Source organism: Pan paniscus, chromosome 6 (assembly GCF_029289425.2).
Source record: "Pan paniscus chromosome 6, NHGRI_mPanPan1-v2.0_pri, whole genome shotgun sequence".
In the NCBI taxonomy this organism is placed as follows: domain Eukaryota; kingdom Metazoa; phylum Chordata; class Mammalia; order Primates; family Hominidae; genus Pan; species Pan paniscus.
The window spans coordinates 161,108,747-161,121,292 of NC_073255.2; the positions used below are offsets into that span (position 1 = coordinate 161,108,747).

Genomic DNA, 12,546 nt, shown 5'->3' on the forward strand with positions numbered 1-12,546 from the left:
TTAAATAATATGATGCAATTAAATGGTAAGAATGGTTTACAGATTCAAAGTGTGATAGATAATGGGATGCAAGCATATCAATATTTAGATATAGCTTCATGGATTAGTTGGGGTTCTTACTAAGGCTTGGAGGATGGTAATCAGGGAAAAAAATGAAGCTGCTCTTCAGAGGCAGATGGGGAATTGCAGAATAACCCTGGGAATTGAAATTGGATGCTTATGCAAAATGCCAACAACAGTTGGCATTATTCTTATTTTCAAAGTTGGTACAATATGTTTGCTAACCACCTTTTCAAAACTAAATCTTTCTCAGTTATATTAGTTAAGAGTTGAGGAGGCCAGGTGTGGTGGCTCACGCCTGTAATCCCAGCACTTTGCGAGGCCAAGGGGGGCGGATCACGAGGTCAGGAGATGGAGAACATCCTGGCTAACACGGCCAAACCCCATCTCTACTAAAAATACAGAAAAATTAGCCGGGTGTGGTGGCAGGTGCCTGTAGTCCCAGTTACTCGGGAGGCTAAGGCAGGAGAATGGCACGAAGCCGGGAGGCGGAGCTTGCAGTGAGCCGCAGAGATCACGCCACTGCACTCCAGTCTGGGCGACAGAGCGAGACTTTGTCTTAAAAAAAAAAAAAAAAAAAAAGACTTGAGGAAGACACATGACTTTTATGCCATGGAAATTTTTTTCCACCCGAAACATTAAAGTCCATAGATATTAGAATGAATCCAAAAGCCGTGCTTCAAGTTTGTTTTTTAAAGAATAAACGCCATAATCATTGCAGATTTGTGGAAGTTAGTAATATACAAATGCATCTGTTTTGCATTTGATTGATGACATCAAAGGTCTTTTGTAGGGTTTTCTGATTTTTGCTTTTAGCCTTTGAAATATTAAAAGGGATTTTGAAATGAGCCTTTATTTTTAGAATGTTTTTGGCTAAAGTGGGAGGATATATTAAAGGTATTTCTTCAGAGAATTATTGGACTCTTGCTTCGATGATACTAATTCAAGCCCGAGAGACATGATATTATTAAACTTGATTTTGACTTCATAATGTGGTGAGATCTTCTTGAATGTTTTCTTAACAGTTATATTTCAGTGGGTTGTGAGGATCTATCTCTTTCATAATAAATATTAGACTCACTCAACTTTAGGTACTCAAGTATCTGCTTTCAATATTTATGATCACTTTTAGAGTATATTCCCTTGCATAGGACTATCTACTGATAAGAATTGGAGGACAGGAACCAAACACAGGGTCAGTTTACAGAAATTGATGTCGTGATTTTTCTGTTTCAAAATGAACAGCATTTTTCTTATTTCTCATTCACTTTTATGGAATTAGTGATAGCTTCTCATTCATCCACTCTTAATTCTCAAACCTGAATCTCCAGATATGACATATTACTTCTATCCTTAGCTGTATTTCTCACTGTCTTCTGGGCTTTTCTAGCCATTATTCCACAATCATATCAAAGCTAATTTTTCAGTGATTGAATCTGTATTTTCATCTTTCCAAAACAACTATAACAAAAACAAAACAAAAAAGCAATCCTAACGCTCCATTTTCTCAACAAAAATATCTTTGTCAAAGGCTGCAAAATTTAAGTTCCTCTTTGCTATTTCTCTTTCTTGTATAGTCCTTTGAAGTACCTTTCAGATCGAGCCTATCCTTTCAACAGTGATAAGCCTCTCCTATTTTTAGTCCATTAGACAGTGAGGTGACTCATTTAAAAACATTAAATGTTTAGCCTGCTTTGCTAAAGTATTATTGGCCCTGTTACTTAATCCATAGAACACATCCCACTTTTCAAGGTCATCTGTTCCTTGTTCCCACCTTCCTATCAATTCAACTTACTCCCAGCCCCAAGATAGCATGCTCACATACGTGAATGCCCACCTATCCAAGTCAAACCATCTTTCTGTGCATGCCACACTCAGATTCCTTTCCCTTCACTGATTTACACTCTTGAAAGTCTGAAAATATCCTCATTCTACCTTTTTCTGCATAAACATCATGACTCAGTTTGGGGCCTGTTCAGATTTTGAGCCAGTTTGTCTTCTTTGATGCAGCGTCCTCAACTATTCAAATTCATCTTTTTTCTTCCTCTTTGAAATTGTTTTGCAACTAGATAGAATCTCACAAACTATTACTTAGTTGTATTACTTAAACTATTATTGTTACTGATGACTTCATATGCATGATTGAATTCTGGAGCCTGTTGTCTAACATGACACTGTGCACATAATAAGTACTTATTTTTTGAGTATTGATTGATTATGTCTCTATTTTGGGGTTAAATATCACACTCATGTTCTTAGTAACCATAATCCCACTCTAAAATAATTTGTATAAAAACCAGTTTTTTTTTTTAAAAAAACTGTAAGACTAAATAAATCCTTTGAGAAACAGAAGTGGCTTTAGGGTTGGGTCTAAAAATCATCACTTTCTTCAGAAAGTTATACATAAGAAATTCTGAAGCAAATACCTTAAAGACTGTATAATAAAAATATACATTTATGCTTCCACTCTTATCCACATATATCAGTGCCAAAGAGACAATACCATAAATAGAAAAAAGCCCTCAAGGCAGCAGCTGCAGATGCTGAACAACGAATGAACAATGAAAAACAGTAAGAAAGAGACTGTGGGACCATATGCTATTACTTGAGGAATATTTTTAGTTACAATAGAGTAATTCATGTCACAAATACTTATTGAACACTTCTATGAAGGGAGCTTGCTGTCTAGGAACTATGGGGTACAGAAAATAAAACAAGATAAAATACAATAATAGAGTCCTATCTATATGTAATAAATCTATTAATATAATAACTACTATTTCTTAGGAACCCACTATTTGGCATGCACTGTGCTAAGTGCTTCATATATATGAATATAATCTCATTTAATAGTCACAGCCATCCTAAAACGTAGATGTTTTTCTCCTATTTAAGAAACCTAAATTTAATGATCTTACCCAAAGTTATACAATATCTGGTGGAAATCTGATTCAGGTCCACTTGTGGCTCACTTCAAATCCCATCACACTCTGCCTTCTGACATAGCTCTGAAGGAGTTTCTAATTCTTTCTGAAAAATAAAGGCTTCTAGGGGAAGGAAGCCCTTGGCATGTGTTTAGAAGGGCGAGTTGTATGTTGGCAGATGGAGGCAGGAAGAGAGGAAGTGCTGAGCAGTTCTAGGCTGGGGCATCAACTCGGGGGATAAAGCACGAAAGTAGAAATTATTAATAGAGTATATCAGTGTAACAACTATAAATCGCTCAGTATTGTTCAGGTTAGGGGGTAGATGACAGAAGAAACAAAACTTAAGTTGGTAGAAGCCACGCCACAAAACAACACTGTTCAGAGTTTATACTTTATCCTATAGAGAATGGTGACCCACTGACGGTGCTAAGCAGGAAAACATAATCAGATGGCCATGTTAGGAAGGCCGTTGCATTTGCAGTATGGAAGATGGATAGGAGGAGACCAACGATAAGGATATGGAAATAATTAGAATGAGAGATGGTGGGATCCTGTACGAAAGTTGTACAAGGGCATATGAAGAGGAGTCAACAGACCTGAGAAGTATTTTTGGAGGTGAATTAATAGGGCTTAGTAATCAATTTGCTATGGTGAGAGATAGAAAAGGTAGAGATGAAGATGGGCTAACGTGGTACCATCCTTAGATCCAGGCAAGAGTGTTCCTTGCCCTAACCTCAAGCTTTAGGAAGTCCTACTCTGGCTCTTTCCACAGGGTGTGAAATTTGCAGAACAAAAGACATATCCAAGCTGAGGTCACACTTCCCCTTCCAAATTATGCTCTGAGTACCTGGGACAGACAATCCCCTATCCAAACTACTCTCACACTACTGCCAGGGCCTAAGTGGGCCTCTTGCCAGCCTCTTTCTCATGAGGATAAATCAGACCGCTATGTATATATCCTTTGGTCTGAGAGCTAGACAAAGGCCAGATGTTTGGGAGCAAGTGAGCAGAAACTGAACATGAGGGATAGGGCCCCACAAATATTAGGGATAGGCCTTCTCTCAGGTTACTTGTTTAGGTGATTGGAGGGGGGCAATAAACAAACAACATTGTGAATAGAGAAGGAGAAGTGGGTTTGAGGGAAAAGCAAATAACTTGGCTTGAGATATTTGTGAAATATCTAATGATGCCCTCTAGACAGTTGGAAACAGGATATAAACTTCAGGTGAGAGATGTGGGTAAGACATTGATATGGTTTGGCTGTGTCCCCACCCATATCTCACCTTAAATCGTAGTTTCCATAATCCCCATGTGTCGTGGGAGGTAATTAAATCATGGAGGCCATTTTCCCCATGCTCTTCTGGTAATAGTGAGTGAATTCTCATGAGATCTGATGTTTTGTAAGTGTCTGGCATTTCCCCTGCTGGCACTCATTCTCTCTCCTGCCGCCCTGTAAAGAGGTGCCTTCCACCATGACTGTGAGTTTCCTGAGGCCTCCCCAGCCATGCCAAACTGTGAGTCAATTAAACCTCTTTTCTTTTTAAATTACCCAGTCTTTATAAATTACCCAGTCATAATGAGAACGGACTAACACAGACATAGAACAAGAAATCATCAGCACACAGCGGGAAGTCAAAGGTGTGAATAGAAAACTAAAGTAGATTGCCCAGCTTATCTCTCCGGGAGAAAGATGGTCAGTGATGAAATAGAATCTTGGAGAGCAGCTATATTTTATAGGCGATCAAAAGATGAGGAAAATCAGGGAAGTGTAAAAAATTAGAATAAAGGATCCCTGGATAACCATGCCATAACATTGCTTCCTTCTTAAGAGCATGGAATAGCAAGTTGTGAGCAAGTCCATGAGAAAATTTATATACATTCTAACAAAATAGGGAAAAGTATTCTTCATTTTTTTGAATTCTGAAATACGTAAACAGAATTTTTACTCATAAAAATTATTTTACATGTATCTGCTAGAAAGTAGAGGAAGCTCAAACTATGATATTCATAAAATGCAAAAAGAAAAAGTTGTAATTACTTGGTTATCCCAAACATAAAAGAGATAAATGGTATTCCTGAAAGAGTGAGAATGACCAAGATTTTGTTGATGGAGAGTGACAGAAAATTAATTTCATTATAACAACTCCTTTACAAAACAGGACAGATAGTTGGGAGTCTCTGATTCTGTTTGAACCTTTGACGTTGAGAAACTTCAATAGCTACATGGTAAGAACCCATTATGGTAATAGTTGATCATTATTTATTGTTAGTTTCAGTAGAAAATAAACAGGCTGTTTGTTTAGAGCGATTAATAACATCACAAACTATTTGAGTGATGGTTTTCTCTAAGAGTTCTGAATTGCTTTATAAATATAGCCTGCTAATTAACTTAGGACTTACTAAGAAGAATGAAATATCTGCTGAATTTTGGCCAAAATGTTCCTTGAAGTAGATCCCAATAAGATTCTGTTCTTTTTGAATTATTAGTGCCTAATATACGGTTGATACATAAAAGAGTTGCCCATGAAAAAGAAAAAATGAAAATTTCAGATTAAGATGGGATCTGAAAATCATCATTTGCTTTAGCACCCACCAAGGGAAACTAGATGGTTTCCACAGCTTGAATTAACTTTAGATAGGGTTCTAGGCACTGACCTCTCTTAAAGAATTTCCTTAAAAAAAAAAAAAAGGTGTAATTTTTAAAGCATTTGTCTGCCTCCTTGAGATGTAAATCTTGTAAAAATCCTCTTGCCAGCTTTACAACTCAAGACTGTCTTTCGCAAGGACCTAGGGTTGTTCTAATTGAAATGTAATTTTCTAGAAAGAGAAAGCTCCTACCTTCTAGTCTTTGTAGAAAGGTAGGAGCCTAATTTCCGTGGGCACCATGCTATAGGCTGTAAAACTACCCCCAGTCATGAAGAGAGGGGAAAGTTTACTGTTCATTTGGATAAAGCCAATTACCCAAATACAGATGCCACACAGTCTCTCAACACCAGCTTGTCAAAGCAAAGCAAAACTCTCTGCCCTTTACTTTAGCTGAGCTAAGTATCCAGATGTGGTTTGTGCTCCCTCCCCTATGGCTGGCGATAGTATTAGAATAAAATCAATATCTGTTTGCTTAGGCATGATTTTTTCTTTAACAGTGCATGTGAGAATACTGGCAACCTTAGAGAGCACTTTCAGTGGAACAGAATGGATGCAGATAACTATATTGGATTGAATAGTAATTATGAGGTGAGAAACTTAGGAGAGTAAGATAAGCTATCAGTACTTCCTTTTCAGCCCTTCCTCTCTTAATCCTTTCTAAAATTTTTAAATCCAAGAACTTTAAAAAATCGTATCTGGATTTGTCCAACTAAATAAAATGTTCCTTCCTTGTGGAGACCATTTCTTAGGACCTTTGCACATCTCCAGCTCCCAGACGAAATATGTTGCAATCATTAAGTTCTCAGTAATGTTTGTGTAATTAAATGCTTTTGTAAAAGTAATTATAATACAAGATAGAGTAGTCATTGTCCTATAGGAGTCAAAAGGTGCTGTGACATCATAAACCTTGCAATAAGAAGGATAGTATTGAAATTTTAAAGTTTTTGTTCTTTTATTTCATTAATCCTCTATAATACAATATTATTCACATTTTTACTTGGAAAAAAGGAATCTGAAAGTTAAATGTCCACAGGATTGGTTTTCAGATGATATGAGTTTTTCAGTTAATGTACTAACCTCAATTATGAAGGTTTATTATTATTATTATTATTGCTGCTAAAGTTAGAATAAAAGAAAAGCTAAATTTTTGACACAGAGGAGGGGAAAAAAGGTGTTTCAAAAAGTTTCATTAAAAATGATAGTAATGTTCTTTTAAAATTATTTTTAAAACAAAAGCAGCATGGCATTTGGAAACAAAAGGCAATATTGATGATATTACAATCTGCCTTAGATATTTGGCAGACAGTAATGACCACCTCTATGTAAATTTTGTGGACCGTATACAGGAAACTAATCTGATGTAAACCTTTGTCGCGTTCACAGCTCTCAGATGGTCGTCAAGTTTGGGGGCTCTCAGGTGGTCCTGGTTGACCCACTTCCTCCCTTCCAGTTAGATTCACATCACAAATACGTCTTGGGCATTGTGTGATGTTCAAGAAGCTTATTCTGGCAGCGCTCCTACAGGATGAACAGCAGGAGGAGGCTGGCAGCCCTGGCCAGATGCAGTCAGGGGAAGGATGACCGCCTGAGTGACAGGGCTTTCATTACAAGATCATTTTCAGAGTTTGAGGGATTCTTCCTCTTTTGTGTACTTCCATTCAGTCTGGGTTAGTTGCCACGTGTTTTTTTTGTTTTGTTTTGTTTTTATTTTTTATTTTTTTCATAAAGAAAGTTTAAGCCATCTTGTAAGGGAAAGCTTTGTTTTAAGGTTCATGAAGTTGCATCTGTGCTAAGGTGGCCTTGTGTCTAGAGTAGCCACAGTTTTTGTCATAGAGACCATTGTCATAGAGACCTGGTAATCTCCTGGCCAGGGCTGGAAATCCCCAGGCCAGGTTGCATCATCTTGCTCAGCAACACATAGTATAAGACTTGTAAGATGTTTGAGTGAGCCTGTGGCTATTCTTAATCTTCTAGCCACTTATTAGCCACTTGAGCCAATCTTAATCTTATAAAGAGACATAGAGATATGTCTTTTACAGTTATACCACAACTTTAAATGTCATCTATTTGTTTCCCTAAAATTTTCAGTGTTTAAAGAATGGTGTTTTGGTTACCCAGAGGCAATGTTTTAAATTTAGAACTTTTAATGTTGAGGTACTGCCATATTCCTTTTGTTTTAAAGACAGTGTATACTCTCTCTAAGTATGCTGTTTCACTCTGGCAACTTCCTAATGAAGTAAATTTAAAGAAACAGTTCTTGTTTAAAAAGTTTAATGACTTAAATTTGTAAGCAAATGATATATGCTCATTTTTAAAATCAAGAAACAGAGAAAACTAAAAGGAAGCAAGCATAGAAAAGATACCTAATGGGGAGGAGGTTGAATAGGTGAAGCACAGGGATTTTTTTTAGGATAGTAAAGCCATTCTGCCTGATAGTGGTGGTACGAATAGCATAGATGATACATGACACTGCATTTGTCAAAACCCATTGAATTTTGTAGCACAAAGAGTGATCCTTAATGTGTGCAAATAAAAAGTCACGTAGGAGGCTTAGAGATCACAGGATGGAATGCCAACTGTGACAAAATAACCTAACTGCATTACAAATATATAAAATTGTCACTAAAGAGAATAGGGGAAAAGAGCCTCACCTAAGTGACTTTGTAAATGAATAGCATCTGAAAGACTAATGGCAAAAAGAAATGTGGATAAGAACTTTACTATAGTTGATAAATTTGCTTTCCTTGCGGGGGGCGGGATATGAGTTAGCAAGTATGAAACCACTGTATGTGTATGTATATTGGAACTGAGCAGTTAGGCAAATGGATGTCAAATGATGGAAACGAAGTTTTTTTACTGTTGGAATGGGAAGTTATAGGTAAGCAAAAGTAGAAGGCTAGAATGATCTATAGAGTTGGAGACTTCATTATGAGCTCATGTTTGTTTTAATATAGATTCAGATGGTTACATACAGAAATATTTATAGAGATGAGTATATACATGGTTAGTATATACACATATTTTCTTGCTCTCTCAGCTGAGAGGAACTAGAAGCACTGCCGTACCAATAACAGTAAACACACCTCGTATCCAGACATTGGTTTCTAATGCAGTTCTCCAATAAAAGGAACCAAGACTCCTTTGAGAACTGTATGATTCTAGGACTGAGGCAGGAATTATACAAGATGAGCCTATAGCATCTTGCAGTGCCAGAATGTAATGCAGCACCCCTCCAAAAAAACACCCTCAAACTCACAATGATGGGAGTAGGTCAAAGGAACTCAGGATCCCAGTGAAAGAGCTCCTAAAAACCAAAGCTGGAACAATTTGAGCAATAAAATAAAGTAGTATTCAGTTATAATACAAAACATAAAATAAAGTCAGTCCATATTGTTAGAGATAAATGTAAATAAATGATAATTATGTTGGGGGAGGGAAATGGAGAAATCCTTCATGCAGAAAAATTACAAATATTGGGTTGGTGCAAAAATAATTGAAGTTTCTGCTATTCCTTTAATGACAAACACTGCAATTTTGTTTGCATCAACCTAATAATTTATGTAGATATTCTGCTCTCAAGGAAGTGGAGCCTAACTCTTTACTCCTTAGTCTGTGCATGGTGTTTTTTTTTTTTTTCAGAGAGTACAGTTTGGAAAGGAGGAAAAAAGAGTAACCATTACAGTGAAGAAAACTGACAAATACTATCTCAGTGAAGTGACCAAGTTTCACATTAACAGTGATGTCCTGTTAACAGTATGTACTCTTGATATAATGTGATGAGAATTACATTTTACCACTCTGGCCTTCCAAAAACTGATAGTCCCAGTTTAATCGTTAGAAAAACACCATACAAATCTTAACTGAAGAACTTTCTACAAAATAGGATGTGCACGCTGTCATAGACAAGAGGAGCCCAGAGACATGATGACTAAATGTAACATAGCATCCCAAATGAGATCTTTGAAAAAGTGATATTATATCAATACTAAGAAAATATGAATAGAACATGATTTTAGTTAATAATAGTGTACTGATATTGACTCATTATTTGTGACAAATTTTTATAATCACATCATACTAATATATATTTCCTGTACTAATGTAAGATGTTGATAGTGGGGGAATTGGTTGTGAGGTATGTTAGAACTCTGTAATATCTTCACAATTTCTCTGTGGATGTAAAGCTATTCTAAAATAAAAGTTATTTAAAATATCACTAATCTTGCTACTCAGGGATACTTTTCATTAAATATTTGGCAGACATTTTTATGGATATCTCTGTAAATGTTTAGTTATAAAACCAAGTGGATAAATAGCTATAGAATAAGGATTTTAGAAAATTATTATACTTGATATACCCTTTTATGTTAAAACTCTAATATTAATTTTTACCTGAATTTAACCAAAAAGGAAAACAGCAAAGTGAAACTTGAAGTAAAAGGTGAATTTCAAATAAAGATATTTTACCATCAAACGTATTAGTTCCTAAAAGAGACTTCTAAAGCCAGAAAAAATGATTTTGAGAAAGAGCCTACATTAATTAACTATGGGTTGTAACTTTATACTGTATATATTGATTATTTACTATGAAAGGTAATAAAATTTACTATGAAAGGTAATAAAAGTGGCACCCTTATATTCCCATTTCCCTCTCTCCTCTTGGTCCTTTAATTATAACTTTTATCTTCTCAAGGTTTGTAATGTATATATTATCTTCCATAACTATAGAATAAAAATCTGAAAATTTTATTCTATGCTTAAACTGTGTCAGTTCTCCTCAACTTGTTCTGCAGTTTCTTCATCCTTAAATTCCTTATTTTTTCACTCCACTGGCTAAATTTTATAGTTTAGTAGTCTTTTAAAGAAAGACTCAAGCATGTATAGTTCCTAATTTTGTTATGCTTGAAAAAATTCACTTTTGCCTTTATATATGAACGGCAACTTGGCTGGACATAAATTCCTTTGGCATACTATTTTGTCTTATAACTCACTGGATGTTGCTCCCTATCTTCTGGCATTATATTTGTTACGGAGAAGTATGAGGTCAACTTCATTTTCCCCCCTATTGAATGTACTATGCTTTTTCTTCCTGGGTGCTTCTTTCCTTATCCTTGAAATGCAGTAACATTATCAGAATATAACTAGGCATGGGTTGAGCTCTATTACCTTTCCTGGATATAAGCTACAAATTATTTCAATGTTCACATTCAAATTTTGCTTAATGTATGCACACATTTTTCATCTTCTGTATTATCTTTCTAAAAATTGTTATCATGCTGCTGTTTTTGCCTCCTTTGTTTGTATGTCTAAGAAAGAATCTGACTATTTTTGATGTGTGACTGCTGACTGCTTACAAGACCCAATATCCCTACTCTCTTTCTTTATATCTAGGAAAGCTGATAAGAAAGCCCAGTGTTCCTTCCTTTGTCACTGGCAGGAAATTCAAATCTCTGAACACCCTAGCTCATTCAAGGGAACCATCATCCCAGTCACCCTTCCAACTATGATAAAAACCCAAGCTAGGTAGTTTCCTATCCCTGCTGTCTCTCAAGACATTTTGGAACCTGTTTGGGATTTTGATCTGCTCTCCTGACTAAAGGAATCCTTATTCACACCCTCATGGTGCACATGTGGTATCATCAGTCTTGACACTCAAAACAAATTTTAGATGGAGAGTACATGTCACCTCAGCAAGATGGCTGAAACAGTGTGACTTCTTTGAAAGTATTTTACCATTTCTCTGATTGAGGTTCTACTGACCGGTTTTTTTTTTTTTTTTTTTTTTTTTTTTTTTTTTTTTTTTTTTTTTTTACTTTCCTGGAGTATGTTAGTGTTTATTGCATTGTCAACTCCACTCTTCAGTATATTTTCTGTTGTCAGAGAGGATCATCTTAGAAAGATTGGGACCATAAGCTAAACCACGGGCTTTTGATGTTCCATGCAACTGTTTCCTGGAATATCGTGAACTACTAAGATTTGAAGACTGAGTTAGAATCTCGAAAAACAGTTTCAAAATAATGTGGTAATAAAACAAGTTGGTATAATCGCAATTAGTTTTCTAAATCCACAACGGTCAAAAAGCACACCTTGGTATTAGATATTCAATAAAGTATTCCGCATTTCCTATAAAATGCTTGGTTATGGTCATCTTTAATTATCCCTGAACTTATTCTTCTGATGAGCATTCTTTCACAAATATTCTTGTCCATGTTTTTCTTTGTTTGTTTTCTTTTCTTAGTTGGGAAAAATATCTTGTGTTAAGGTCTTCAAAATGGTTTGTATATCTCATGTTAATCTCTTAGGGTAAGCTTTGCCAATAAATAAATACTGGAATTTAATTGGAGCTTGTAAGACCCAGTAAACTAGGTAAGAACCTTTATGTAGTCTTCATGTTTTGTTAGTTGTTTCTCATCTCTGACAATTCTTAGCTTTTTCTTGATTTTTTTTTTCTTTTACCTTTACAGTTTTGAAGAACATGGGTCAGGTTCTTTGTAGAAAGTTAATTTCTTTTTATTTTGACTTATGTTCCAATATAGGGACACATTACACTTTGCCTATCTATTCACCTGTTAATGGAATTTTGTGCTGTTTCCAGTTTTGAGCTATTACAAATAAAGCTGTGATGAGCAGTCATACACAAGTTCTTGTATGGACATATGCTTTCATTTCTCTTGGATAAAAACCTAGGAGTTGAATGGATAAATCATATATGAGGTATGCATTTAACTTCTAAAAAATTGCTAAATTGTTTTTGAAAGTGGCTATATCATTTAACATTTCTACCAGCAGTGTATGAACCTCTCGTTTTTTTACATCATTGCTAACAGTTGGTATCAGGCTTTAATTAGGGCCATTCCTGTATGGATGCTGCGGTATTTCCTTGTCATATTAATTTGCGTTTCCTTAAGGACTAATA

General features: G+C 35.7%; 1 long non-coding RNA gene across 1 annotated transcript in view; it reads left to right on the top strand.

Moving 5' to 3' along the window:
- Positions 1 to 12,546, top strand: part of LOC117981093 (uncharacterized) — a 69,275-nt gene that overhangs the window by 11,710 nt on the left and 45,019 nt on the right. The gene's annotated exons all lie outside the window — the stretch shown is intronic.